Source organism: Pipra filicauda, unplaced genomic scaffold (assembly GCF_003945595.2).
Source record: "Pipra filicauda isolate LSUMZ 115617 unplaced genomic scaffold, ASM394559v2 scaffold57_size4234018_pilon, whole genome shotgun sequence".
Taxonomy (NCBI): domain Eukaryota; kingdom Metazoa; phylum Chordata; class Aves; order Passeriformes; family Pipridae; genus Pipra; species Pipra filicauda.
The window spans coordinates 2925761-2940387 of NW_024104731.1; the positions used below are offsets into that span (position 1 = coordinate 2925761).

General features: G+C 37.0%; 1 protein-coding gene and 1 long non-coding RNA gene across 7 annotated transcripts in view; one reads left to right on the forward strand and one right to left on the reverse strand.

Annotated features, from left to right (window-relative positions):
• The window catches only part of ZFPM2 (zinc finger protein, FOG family member 2), a 308046-nt gene that overhangs the window by 158333 nt on the left and 135086 nt on the right, over positions 1-14627 (forward strand). The gene's annotated exons all lie outside the window — the stretch shown is intronic.
• Positions 1556-8858, reverse strand: LOC113986129. Of its 2 annotated transcripts, XR_005565915.1 has the most exons (4): positions 8744-8858; positions 7592-7663; positions 7162-7275; positions 1556-1787 (listed from the first exon to the last, which is right to left on the reverse strand). It is a non-coding gene; the product is annotated as an uncharacterized LOC113986129 (long non-coding RNA). The 2 variants fall into 2 exon arrangements; XR_005565916.1 differs by lacking the exon at positions 7592-7663.

The window sequence follows — 14627 nt, forward strand, 5'->3', positions numbered from 1 at the left end:
GATGCATTTAGAATGAACTGCATAACTATGAGATATCATCATAGTTTATGTAGATTATTCTGACTCTGAGACTATGTCTTACAATTTAAAATTCTCCCTGTCACAGATTAGTTTTTATATCTTGTTTTTGACATTTGATTTGATATTTGAAATGCACAGAAGATATTATTTTTAATAGAAACTTCATATATGTTAATAATTATTATTTATATATTTATTTATAAACATCTCACATTTCCAAAAATACTTTTTCTTCTTTGAAGCTTTCTTTTCCACATGACAGTCTCTGATCTGGGGGATGAGTGACCACTTTTTTTAAACACAAATCTGGAACTCCTGCCATGTGTGAGGACACTAAAGACAAGTTTAGGGGAGCTGAGGGAGGTGTGCCTCAAAGCTGGGGAGGTGAGGAAGGATCCTTCCCTCTCTCCCCCTCCTGCAAGCTGTTGTCCTCACTTTTGGAAGAAAACTGGGGCAAATTAGCATAAAGGAAAGAGAGCAATAAAGCAGAAAACAATAGTAGATCCAAAATATCTTAGTTCTTTCTTTTCTGCTTGTGTTGAAGCTGGCTGGTTCTACTATTGCTAATTTTTAATTCTGCAGTAGACCTCCTAGTGTGTCTTAGTCTTACTGATTTACTTTTATGGTGTTTTTTCCTCTTGGATGTGGTTGCATTTGCTACATTAAATATTGGGTCTTGTTGTTTATATTTGTTACATTCTAAATTGTATTTTTCTCTTTTGGGATCCACTATTTTATCATATTCCTGTTTTCCTTCTCACTCTGGTCCCCTCCTCCAAGCAAAAATACCATCTTAATCCTGAATGCCTCCACAGTAGAGGGTTTCCTTCACTTCTTGGATCCACCCAGATCATGGACCACGGAAGGACATGATGGGTTGCATTAAGTGAACCTTCCAGCAAGGTAACAGCAGGGAAGATTTAGATTAGATACAAGAAAGAACTTCCTAATGTTAATGGGACTGAAAAGCTGGAGGAGATTCAGGAGGTTGCAGTAAATCTGTGGCTGGTGTGTTTAAGAACAGGCTGGACCAAGACGAGAGGAGTGGTGTAGGTGCAGCTGAACTGTGGTGTGGGGGAAGTAAAAGGACCAGATGACTCTGTGGCTTTTGGCACCTTGATGCTGAGAAATGTCTGCAGCCAACTTTGCTTGTCCGGCTGCCCAGAAATGCCTGCAGGTAGCTAAAATCTTTCAAGATTGTCTTTAAAAGGCCAGAATGAGACACTGTTTTTTATAGAAGATGGCAGATGGGATGTTACAGGAAGCTAGACAGTTGGTCACACTGTATAGGATACCGTTTTCAAAATCTAATTGAAATATAACAAGGGCTAGCTGAGAGATAAGGAAGTAACTGCTATATTTCTTTGGCATGTCCCTTCCCAACTGCCTGCAGGTTTTTTTTCTTCTGAATATTCTCCCTTCCCAATCCAGTTTCTAGCTAACTACAGTTAGAATTAACATTCTGTGTATAGCCAAATATTGAGTCAGTGTAGCTTTTTCAAAACATTATTTTCAGTTTTACTTAGGACTTTGTTTTGAAGTTTTCTGTATCTCTTTTTTTAAGGAATACTGTCTAACTTACAAGGATCATTGTCCCAGGCTTCTGTTTCACACGTTTTTGAAGTGACAGCAATGGTATTTGATTTTCAGGTTGCCAAGTGTAAGCACTTTGATCTGGCGGTACAGCAGGCCTCAGGGAGTAAGCTGAATCTTGATTTTTATAGTCAGTCATCCACTATCAGGTACCAGAGCCCCGATTAGCCAGGCTGAAAAACAGAGAACACACCATGGGTTGGATGTGGAAATATTTCCGAGAGGCTCTTGGCATCACTGGCATCCTCAGAGCTCATTTTTTGCTTCTGTGCTAGTAAATCTCAAATGAATATAGAAACAGTACCTGTGTGCAGTAAATGACTGCACACGCACTGATTACTTTTGAAACCACTTCCACCTCCACCACCACATTCGGCTGTGGAAAGTAAGAGGAATAGCCATGTTTTCAAACTTGACTTCATAAATGTGAGACCACTTGATGTGGTTGTGCCTCCTTAACATTCCTCACATTCCCTCTTCCAAGCCAATTGCTAGCACTTCTTGCAGGATTTAAGTGACTTTGTAGTAGCACCTACTAGCTTGCTCTGGCTAGTGGTGTACTTGGGATTAAATGGCCTTTTCAAGCTTAAATAATCATTTCCTTATCAGTCATACCAAAGATGCTTAACTGTCTGTTTGTTCACTCTTACTACCATAACTGTGAGGTCTCCTGAACTCTTCCAAAATAGTCGTGATGTTCTCATTGTATTCTGCGTTTCTCTGGCTGTGCTGTTGGACAGGAGTGTCTCCTTTGGGATGGTTGAAAGGCATGAGGAAGTGAAGACATTGATGGGCTGATATTTGCTGCCATGACCCACTGTAGCCTGGTATTCAGGCTCATGAGAGCTGCAGCAGTATGCTACCTTGATATTTGCACTTGTATTGGGATAACAAAGATGACTGAAGTTATTCTTTCAAGGCAACATAGAGCATTTGCAAATCTCTTCCAAATGAAGTATGCGTTAGACATCACAATTATATGCCTGTATTTTTTACTCTACCTAGATGTTTTTCTGCTTCCATGTGTAGTCTTTGAAAAAAATTTAAAGCAATGAAAGGGAACGCACAATGACCGCAAATTTCCAACAGTGATTAATAATGCACTTAGGACTTGATGTTGCTTAGTGCTGAGCACCCCAAGCTTTCATTCAAAGGAGTAAGGCTGAGGTAGGCTTAGCATTTTGTGACACTGAACACTGCAAGTACATTCTATAAACCTCTCCATAGAAGATAAATATTTGTTATTTTATATGACCTTGAAGATGGGACTGGTTTGTTAGGGTTAAGGTCAATGAGTATATTATTTTTAGACAAGATACAGAGTACACGGATGGTTCTGCTTTATTTTAGTGTGTTAACATCTGGCAGCATTCTGTGTTCCATATGCTGCTGATTGTCCTGATACATTCATCTTCAGTGATTATCAAAAAGATTTCAGTGCTCTGGAGTTAATCACACATTTGAGAAGACAAATACATGAAGATAAGTAGAAAAGCTGCCTGTAGGTTTCTATGTATAAGACCAATATTTGGGCAATCTTGGCAAGTAAGCTATTAATTTAGAAATTTTTTTTAATTTCTTAATTAGCTAATGTCTGTAAGAATGAAAAATAGTGTATTAGAGTTCAGTATTTTTATCAGAAAAACAGAGACAACATTGTTTCTTGGAATACTGATTGTGCCCTTTTAGTTCTACATGCACACTTGCTTATTTTTATAATGGTGAATAGTTAAGGGGATTTTAGATTTACACCCTTTCCTTATGTATTATTTTTATATGGCTTTGAAAGTTTAGCTATGCTTCTGCTGTTTCATTACAAAAAGCACATGCATAACTATGAACTGACTTTTTTTTTATATTGGTGTTTTCAGTTTTCCTAGGTTGATAACATTTTTTCCAGGGCTATAAATTATTATTTTTGTTCTGTGCTATTTTGATCTTACATGCTGACAGGTTCGGGGGAGAAAGACTTAAGAGTTTCACGTATAATTTGCCACATCAAAGCGGGTGTTCCTTTTTACAGTACCATCATCTTTCTGAGAATGCAGAAAGTCTACTACAATCAGAACAAATGCTGAAGCAAAAACCAAACCAAGCCAGATGACTGTCAACCTTGTGGCTTTTGCCACAGCCCACACTTGCCTTAGAGACCAGTCCTCTGGCTAGCCCACTGTGGCACTGCCCATATTCCTGCAAAGAATAGTTAAAGTAAGGAAACAGCTGTAGGGCTCAAAGTCTAGAAAGATGACCCTTTGCTTCCCACGCCTCCTGTCTGACAGGTCACTGCTGCTCCACTGTTGGCTAACAACGAAGGGCGCCATGAAATCAGCTTTGGCCATGGCTCTTCAGGCAAACCCTGGGACCAGGGTCTGTCCACGCAACACATCATGAGACATCTGGTCAATGAAGGCATCAGGAAAGCAGCAGAAAGGCTGAAGTGGCAGTTTGCCACAAAACAGAAGGTACAGAAAAAACCATGTAGCGACATTGCTCCTCAATATTTCTCTCTTGATTCAATATCTATAATTTCAAAGAAAAAAATAAAGGCAACAAAGTCTCTTAGGGCGTATAACATATCCACTGTTGGGATAAAACTTGCTTTATTATCATGCATAAATTTGTTTAGATCTTAGCAGTGACCACTCTTCCTATTGCCAATATCTATTAATGATAATTACTTCAAATACTATACTCACTCAATGATAGCATCACATCATGGTGAGGAAGATTGTGATCTTATCTAAACCTATTCTGTTTAACTCTGACACTCCTTCTATTATAGTGGGGCCCCGATAAGATCATGCCTGTTAGGATCAGACATTAGTTGGAATCAATACTGGAAAATGTGCCTGTTTTTGCGTAATAGCAAAGTTAGTGTGAGGGTCAGAGTGAGATCATTTGTTGGATGAGATTGTACAGCTTCATCTTGTAATGGAAATGTGTTGCTTGCTTTAGCTGCTGGTGAAAAGTAAAAACAAGAGCTCTTTGAAAGATGTACAGCTTTGTTCATAATCGCTGTGTAAGGAAGATACAATCATTATTATGACATTTAACATCTGTAGTGCTGCAGCATGTTGAGGTTCTAGTTGGGAACTAGTGCTCCTTTGTGCTAGACTCTGAACCTGATACTAAAAAGACAGCTGCTGGCCTCAGCTAGCTTAGGTCCTGTTTTTAAACCAGACATGAGTACAATGACAACAAGTGTGGGAGGCAAAAGCTAAAATGGTGATAATTAAGATTAGTATAATAACAGTTACATCACACTAAAGCTGCAGACATGAGTTATTTAGAGATAGTGAATGAAAAATGCAGTGAATTTGCAGATTACTTCAGAGAATTCTTCCTATATGCATTAATCTAATGGAACAAAACACAAATAAATCAGGAGTATTATTTAGATAGGAATTTTGAAACTTATTTCTTGATAAAGAAGGATGTAATCTAGATCAGTGATGATGAACCCTTTTAGAGCTTAGTGCCAAATTTATTTTAAAAAGCTCAGAAGCTCTTGTGCTGCCAACATTAATCTCTCTGTAACAAACTTGGCACTAGTGCCAGCAGTTTATGGTTACTGGTGGAGTTGAACAGTCGGAAAACACAAAGCACCATAATGTTGTTTTGCTGAAAAATATGGTTACTCTTTTTATAAGACTTTTCAAGATTTAGTTAAAGAAACCAAAGCAGAGTCCTGAGGGTATTGCATGGCATATATGAAGGCTGCAGTGCCCCTTTCTCCTTAAGAACATTAATTTTTACTCTCCAATAAATAAAAAAGTCCATCTGGATAAATTACAAATAAAAAATTTATAATGAATCACCCGTTGTTTTGATCACAGGACTGCAAAATATGAGTGACACTAATTCTGTGCCGGAAGTTGGCATCAAAGGGGCTCATGCATAGCTTCAAGTGCAAGGCACATGCCATGACCACTAGACTGGTCTAGAGAAAAAGTCTCCAAGTAATATATTAATAAATCTTAAATCATTCCAGTGTAGAATTAAAACCAATAAAATAAAATTGGAAATTTCCATATTTTTTCATTACATGAGAGTCTGTTTGAATGCCCAGCCCTTTAATTAGATAAACTGCTAATACTAGTGATGTGCTAAGACCTGGGCAGTGTTTACCAACCATTTCCATTTCGATAATACCACTCATCACTGACTGTATTTGATCATAACCTCTAACTTCTTGTGGTTTGACTCGAATTTTCTTTACAGTTCTCAACTTGATTGCAACTCCTCACGTTTGACACACCAGTCACTAAATTTATGATGGTGTTGAACATACACATGACAGGAGTGATAGTTTTCACTAGACAAAGTCAGAAAGCTTTTGATTTGGAATAGAACATATACACTGTCATGATCTCTTCTAGTTATATATATATATGTCATTACCAGTATCACATATGTGCCACCTGGTAGCTATGTAGAGATGTAACTGTAATTTATGGTTGTTCGAAAACAAAAGTAAGTGGAATGGCAAATGAATAAATCGTTGCACCAGTGTTAACAGTAAAAGCATGACTGAACTCACTATCATCATATTGCCTTTTGATTCAATTAAATGCCATTGCTTACTCTTTTAACAACATATAGAGAAGCACCGTCAATTGAAATAAAAAAATCATCAAAGTGGATTTATATAAATTAAAAATTTCCCCTCTAAGATGTGCATAGGGGTATTTGAACTGCCCATTAAAAGTGAGGCATTACATGTTTTCATTGAATAGTGCATTACTTTTGGATATAATATAAATAATGAAGATGTAGATTTCACTTTAAATTTTAGTTGTAGCAAAGTAGAGGGAGGAGCAGAGCCATTTTGAAGTCATCCCTGAAAGAAATGGGAAGAGTGGATCTTTGAAAGAAATTTGAAATATTTCAAGATTTTAGAAATCTTTGTAACAATGCAGGACAGAATTTTCTTACTCTGTTTTAATCTGTGTCCATCTCAAAAGTGTTTCTTGTAATGGGTGTTTTCCCATACATGTATTTCCACAATATGGCATTCAATAGACTAGTCACATAATTTATCATGAATATCACTGAAAAACAATGTACCAGTAGAATTTTGAATTGTTAATATTTAAACATTGATTTCTTTAAAATGTTGATGTTTTGAACAACTGTATTTTTTCTCATTATTTCTTTCTTTGTTGTTTTAATTCTGAAATATTTTCAAATTCATGGACTATCACAATTTTCACTTGCCCTTTTTTATTTCAGAAGTCTTTGTGCCATATTTCTGACCCCAGTGTACTAGGTGTAGAACCCCAAATGTTTCAGTGGGGCAGGAGAGGTGACTTTTCTTTCTTGTTCTGAAACCACGATGAGTATAATTTTAGACACAATGCAAAGCAGAGCACTACAGTTTTCTGCCTTACTCACAGATACATATAAAATAAAAATGTCATTAAGACAATTGTATATATCTGAAGAAGCAAGCTGGATTTTTTCCATAGATATCCTTCCTTTCTCCCTATATAAAGAATTAGGAAGAGCCATAATTTTACTTTTATAATAGCAAAATATTCTTCTTACTCGATTCCTTAGTTCCCAGCATTGGCCACATACAGCATGTGTACGACCTTCTGTTAAACTTGTATGCCAGTGCAGTCAGAGCTTCACTTTAAATCTGACTCTGAAACAATTAGACTGAGAAACAATAAGAGAAGATTAAAATCAATTATGTCTGCATAAATAATGGAGAACAGTATTTGTGACTATTTATTTGCATTCTGGTAATTTAATTGCTATAACTTTATTTTTTTTTATTTGTGCTTTCTGCCCCAAGAAGTTCTTGGTATCCAGACTAGACTATTAAATGTCACAAAACACATAATCGTGTTGTTGTTATTATGGTGTCTGAATCAAGATGGGAAAAGGAGGAAATCCCTTCCTGGGAGAATTTATAGGGAAAGAACAGGAAATATTTTCTAATGGGAGATAAGGTACAAAGAAATGAACGAACCTGCTTGACAGCACTCTGGAGGTCTCAGGTTTCCTACAGGTTAAACAAACACCTGTCTTACAAAATTATTCCCTGGAATGATGATCAGACACCAAAAGGGTTGTACATTAGCACCCTGTGAATTGAACTAATTTTTATACTCTTTATGTAAAAATTGTAAATGCAAAGTAGGCATGTAGGATTCTGGCTGTTCACAACAATTTATGACATAAAAGAAGACTAAACTTTTTATGTATATTATATGCAGATCCTAACTGTAAAGAAAATGTAAATACAAAACAATGCTCCTTTGAACACATTCTCAAATGTACCACCTATAAAAATAGAAAATAAGTAGACTCATGCATAAGTCCAGTAAACAATTAATCTGCAACGAATTCCCATAATTTCAGGACCGATAGGTTAAAATTGGAACATGAAGGTATTTAACAAAAATCCAGATTTGCAAAGAGTAGGATCCCTTATCATGTATAGGAATGATTAAACCAACAGATAGCGCACTGGTGCACATAGTCTGGATTATGTCTTTGAAAAAGAGAAAATGCTTGATGATGGTGTAGCAGCACTATGTTTCCAATAGGCCAGTCAGTCAAATGCAAATACAGTCTATAATAAAAGAGCTGGTTGGCATAGTAATTGGGAAATGAATGTTATTTGTAGCTCCATATTTCTGTCTTTAGGAGTCTAAGAACTAGGAGGTTGGTATTGATAAGAGGGTTTGTGTATAAATCCTTTGTAATGAGGCTGTGCCTCTTCAGTCATTTGTATTAATTTTAACTTTAGATATGAACATCATTCTCCGAAAGGGGTGACAACTAAAATAACTAATTTCACAAACGTCTGGGGAGAAAAAAAATTACTCATTTTAGAAAAAAAACCCAAACAAACCTGCTTCTTTTTTTTGATTGTTTGTTTGGTTTTGGGTGGAGTTGTTCTGTGGCAGGGGGAGTTTTAGAATACAAACAGGATCACCTTACATCTGTGTAAGGTATGCACTATAGATTATTACTGCATTTGTGTGGATACTGACAAGGATGAGTTCAGGTTTGGATGAAGAAAAGTATTGTATAGGAGAAATACCAACTATAACATATTTCAAGAGGTATAAAAATCCTTACTATACTTAACTCAGGTCAAAAACTCTCTAAATACCTTGAGATCTACATCAACTTGAGCCATTGATATTACTCCTACTTTTTTTCCCCCCGTCTTATTGGCCTGTTTGGCTGATTTTTTAGGAATGTATTTGACAGTTTCTACTGTTTCCTGTCTTCTGCTGTTCCCTTCTTCGTGCATACACCCCTGTATGACATCTTGTTCAACTTCTGAATATCTCTGTGAGATCACCTGGAATGCAGAACTTGAGGGTCTTAAACAGTAGAGAATCTGGAGCATTGTGGAAAGAGGAAATTCTGTTGATGGCTTTGATTGCCTTCCTCCTGCTATTCTGTCCACACCCCAACAACTCTCTCCATGCAGTTTCATTTTCAGCTACATAGATTCCCTTAACTCTTCACTTTACCCCATCTCGTAATATTTATCTCTTGTTTATGTTTCTGGTAATTACCACTTAGCCTTTCTCCTCACTTTACAATCTCTCCCTGTTCACTGTTTCAGCTGTGTTTCCTTCTCCTTTCTCTAATTTCTCTGTCCTTTTTCTTATTGATCTTCAAGACATTTTTTTCATTTCTCAAGTATTCGCCCTTCCTAATTTGAAGCTCCATCCTAAACAGGTAATTTAGAGTACCTTGGTTGGAATGATTTTGAGCTCATTTTAAGGGGGGAAAAAAAGACTGAATATTAATTTTGTGTAAAATTGAAATGTATGATGAGTTTCTCTGTTCACTGTAGCACACCCGTTCCTGTGCCTAGTTGCAGGGCTGACTTACAAAGAATCCATATATTTTTATCACTGTCTGTTACTTTCTTAGTTACGAGGACATAATCGACTCCTGTCTTTGGGCGTTACGTGAACACTGCAGAGAGCAAGAAGGAATGTCTTGCCTCTGCCCCTGCCCAAGTTTAACATTAGTCAGATGTATGAAGGGCTTACTGTGCCATCTTCTGCTTAAGCATCAGACTTGGGTGCTAGCCGGGGCATGCTAGCAGGCTCGATGGGCCAGTGGACTGATTTTACACAGTAAATTCCATGCCTTTGTGATATGTTGACAGACCCTTACCTCAAACAGCGCTAGCAGGCACTGCTGTAATAAAACCAGACTGGCTCATTCTTTACTTCTGAGATTTTCCATAAAAGCAGCATAAATGTTAATGAATAAATAATCTTCTCCTAAATTTTGTACAATAACTGAGCTTACCCCAGGCAGGATGTGCCGCTGTGGATCAGGGTTTGAAATATGTGAGAATTCCTTATTCCCGGTAGTGTAGTAGGAGGAAAAGTGTGTCACTCCCTATGCCATTTATTTCTCTGTAAGGTGTTGAGGGCTTAGGTCTCTTGTCTTTACACATCCTTGCTCGTACTAAATCACTCACTAGGAGCTAACAAAAAATTTTGGAGGAAAGAAAGATAACAGAGAAAACATGCAAAATATTAGTTAAATTAATAAAATAATCCCACTTCCCTGATCTTGTGTGCAGAAAGAAAAGAAGAAATTGAATTGAAAATGCATTAGGTAATGCCTGATCTAGGAATTAATCTGCTTACTTACACACAGCAGAGATACAAATTCTCTTGAGATAGCTAACTTGGTTTCTGATGTGGTATAATCCATGTTTACACATGTTGCACTGAATTGTAAAGAGAAAAGATTCCTGTGTAAAATGAAGCAGAGATGGAAAGCAGAAGGAGGAAAAAATCTTTTTTATCATAAAGTACTATTCTCTTTCTCACCATTCAAAAGAGAACATTAAAAGAAATATGTCACCTCTGATCTGAATGGGAAAAAAGGTGCTTCTTTTAATTGAATCTCCTTACTTCAGAAGCCTTTAGCTACATTTTTGGCTGAGCGAATAAGGCTGCAGGAAAATGTAATGTTACTGTTGTTCATCCTTAATGGAAATTAAGATGCTGGAATAATTCTTTCAACCTTTTATATAATTTTTAAAATACATTTACTTTGAGTAGTGCACTTTATTTCTCTGCATTTTGATCACTCATTAGGCATTTGTCTTTATTGAGAATCAAATTTCCTTTTGTCACATCTTAACTGACTGTGCACTGGGAAACAAGATGTTGTTTAAGATAGGTTTTGGGGAAACACCTCAAGTAGAGATGGCCATCTCACTATTCATGCCTATCTAGGAATTTGTAGGCAATGCTGGCAATGCTTTCCTTGAGACTGAGAGTATGACACACCTTCTTGCCTTCATTTTATGCTCATCTTTGTGAACAAGTTGGAAAAGTGTTTCTATTTTGAGAAGGTTTAGAATTTCACACACTTTTAATTGTGAAACTGAGGTTCATCTTAAAGCAGTTTTGCAGCTTTTCAGATTAAAAAACAAACAAACAAACTCAAAAGAGAAGATGTATATCATCTGAGAACAATTGTTCAACAAGTTCTCCAAAGTACAAAATAAGATTATGGGTACCTTGTCTGTGAGAAGGGGAATGGGCGGGGGAGCTGCTGATCTGTCTGGTTGTGCCTTTAACAGTGAGTGCAAGGTGATGGAAATGGTACCTGAAGCCCTGAAAGGCAGAGAATAGAGCAATAAATGGGTTATTCGCAACCCTCGTAAAAGCTTCAATGAAGGAATACAACTCTATTCGATATTAATTGTGCATAATTAAACTTTAAAACATTCAGGACTCAACACAATAATTAGTAAAACATGCTATTATTTTGGTATTCTAAACAGTGACATAATAAAATATGTACTCTAAAAGGGAAAATACTATGTAAAGTGAGACAGTACTGACATGACATTGTGAAATCCTTACACTCTGTAGATACTGTCTTTTCAATATTTTTCCACTTTTTTTAATTTTTCCACATTTTATTTAGTACTCCATATGTTTCCTCTATATTCAATATCTCAGACACAAGCAGAAGAAAAAACCCTAAATTTAGGATTTTTATATCTTTAGAAGCAGACCTTGATTTTGCCCATTGTACACTATTTCTTTCTCAGAGACAAAACTCAATCCTTTCCCCCTTTATGCTTTCATATTTCCTTAACTGTTGTTTTAGAAATGATCACATTCTTCTGTAATTTAAAAGAAACCCCACATGTATATAATTATATATATATAATCTTGAAATATTTTATTTTACCAGAAATTTCACGTTTTAGCATTGTCACAGCAAAAGACACATGGAATTTATGGAAGCCCACAGATTTTCTTATGAAGTTATGAATAAACTGAATACCATGGAATCAGAATAGAAGACTTATCACCAAAATATATGGCTTTCTTTTTTTTCCATTAAATCCTCCACATTGCACTGGAGCAGTTTCTTCAGAAGCGCTTTCTTAGGTGTTTTAAACCCAGTTCCCATTGACAAATGGCTAGTACAAGTGCTGTAGCAGCTGTTTGCATGATGGGAGTGGTTCTGTTCCATTTGTGAAGGGAACAGATGAATGTTTGAGACAAGAAATACAGTAAAATTTAAATCTTCTCTCAGTGCAGTGATGTCCCAGTGTGGCATTGCCCCAGTAGAGAAAAAACTCTGTGTTTGTATCTGGTCCTCGTGTCTTTTGTGAGCTTTTTCTTTACTCTGAATATATGAATTAAAAAGGCGAAGTCAGGGGGGAGAAAAGAAGGGAGCTATAAAAAGCCTATTCCACCAAGTGGGAAATTGCCTCCAAAATGCTTTGGGGTCCCATGCCTGAAGAAAATCCCTTCCTGAAAGTGTCGAAAGGGCTGTGTTTAGAGGAGGTAATTTCCATTCAGATCTGATTTTTGCTTGAACTCCTCTATTATGATATTGGATTGATACTTTTTAGGATTGTGAAACCTGAAATGCTTCATTATATTACAACTACTGGGATTTTAGTAACATCACACTGAGTTTTAATAATTGAGCAGCTGTTATGCACCTCGGCTCAAAGAAGCTATTCAACTCTGCTGTGCCGACAAGGAAAACAACAGCAGCAAGGTAACCAGTAAAAAATATAGTTTATCCCTGGAGAAAAAATGTGTAACTTGGTGGCATACTGCAGCTCTATGCACCTGTCTACAACCATGCTACAGCCAGTGGTTATGAGAAACATCTGTATGAAAACAGATGTTTTTCGGAAACCATTACAATTTACCTTCATTTAGTGTTCTCTAGAAGCAGCCCGAGGTCACATTTAAACATTCAGTGTGGTCTCGATTGAATTTTAATTTTTTTCAATGGACACTGATTTTAAATGTAAGCAAAGAGATAGATACTATCAGAAAATTAACCTAAAATTAAAACTTTACGGTGAACTGTTTGTTTGCACAACATTTTTAGAAGAAAGGTGACATTAATCATGAGGCCTTTTTAAACCAAGGTGGAGAGAGAGGAAAGTATGATAACATACATTAAAAGACTACTGATTGCTCAATTGAACTTTTGCTGGCACCTTCTTAATGACTTAAATCATGATGCGTGTTGTACTTTGGAGAGGAATTTCAGATGTGATATAGGGCCGCTCTCCTATAATATGGGCTGATGTGTGAAGTTTGGCCCCTTTTCGAGCAGAAAAATCTCATTTGGGTGGGTGGAATAAGCTAAGGTTATTGTAAGTTCTCGTCAGCGGTGGTTAGACGAGTTAGAGAAGTAGCACCAATCGCTCTACTCCTGAAATAGCATCAGGGTATGGCTTTAACTCCCCACTGAACCACAAGGATTTGGGATTGCATGCCCTGAGACACAGAGGAAACAGAGGTGAGCTCAAAATGAGTTTGACAATTCTGCTACACTTGTAAGCTGTTGAAGCAACCCGCGTGTTCCTACATGCACAGCAAAGTGACCTCCACTGAGAACAATGCAGATTCCGCATTCATGAGATTCAAATCCTCAAACTTAACGGGCAAGACCCCATGAGGCTTGATGTATTAACATTGAATGTATTGTTTTGAATAGAAGAGTAAAAGCTTACCGTCAGTCTGGTTGTTAGTGTTCCTGGGCTTTGGTTTTAGGTGTGCTGCTTTGCGGCCTGATTTTGCAGGTCCTGCAGGCTGTGCCCAGCTGCTGAGCATGATCATGGATAGTCCCCAAGCCAGTGTCACTGTGCTTAAAGGCCTGGGTTTCTGAAAAGCTCAGATCAGTTTTGGGTTTGTCCATCTTCCGAACTCCAGTCAGGCAAAGGGGGAATGAATTCTGAGGCTTACTTATGTACGCCAAATCTGTTACCAAGCAGGGTGAACTATGGTAGATCCTGTAGCATCATTTGAACTCCATGGATGTGCTGGCTCCAGATTTCAGCATTATGTGTCATTAGATGCAAGGACATGTCTGTTGGTGAGCTGGGCTCGTCAGCATGATCTCTGACAATCCTGACAGGAGTTCTTTAGATTTTCCTTTTATGTGTACATGGCAGAAGAATAGGAGAACATCAACAGTATGGCCCTTGTAGCTGTCAAGGTGTCCGAAAAGAATACATACATATATGCACAAACAGGTATATTTTTAAACCTTGACAGAATCAGGTGTGGCAGGCAATGCAGAGTTTGGGCATGCTCGGACTTACCAGCGTATTTTCAAAGTTAGATGAGATAATCTAAAACAGTGTTATTTGTTTTATGACTACATAATTAGCATGGTGCAGTGATACTAAAATCAAATGTCTGGATCATTGTTGAATGAAGCAGTTTACTAAATTTTATTAACAGACAATTAAATATCAAAAACTATGTATGCAGCTCCCAGAAAGAAAATAGAGTATGAGGGGTTAGGAGGTGAAAATAGCAGACAATAAAACCTTGTAAGGTGAATATTTTTTTTAACTGTCTAAACCAAAAATTTTATAAATATTTTAAATTAGTCCTCAAAATGCAGGGAGCTTAGCTGTAAAATTCCATCTGATCACTATTAGGCTTACATGAGATTACAAAAGCCTGCTGATAATAGAGTTAAATTCAATTTCAAAGCACTGCAGTGAGGAC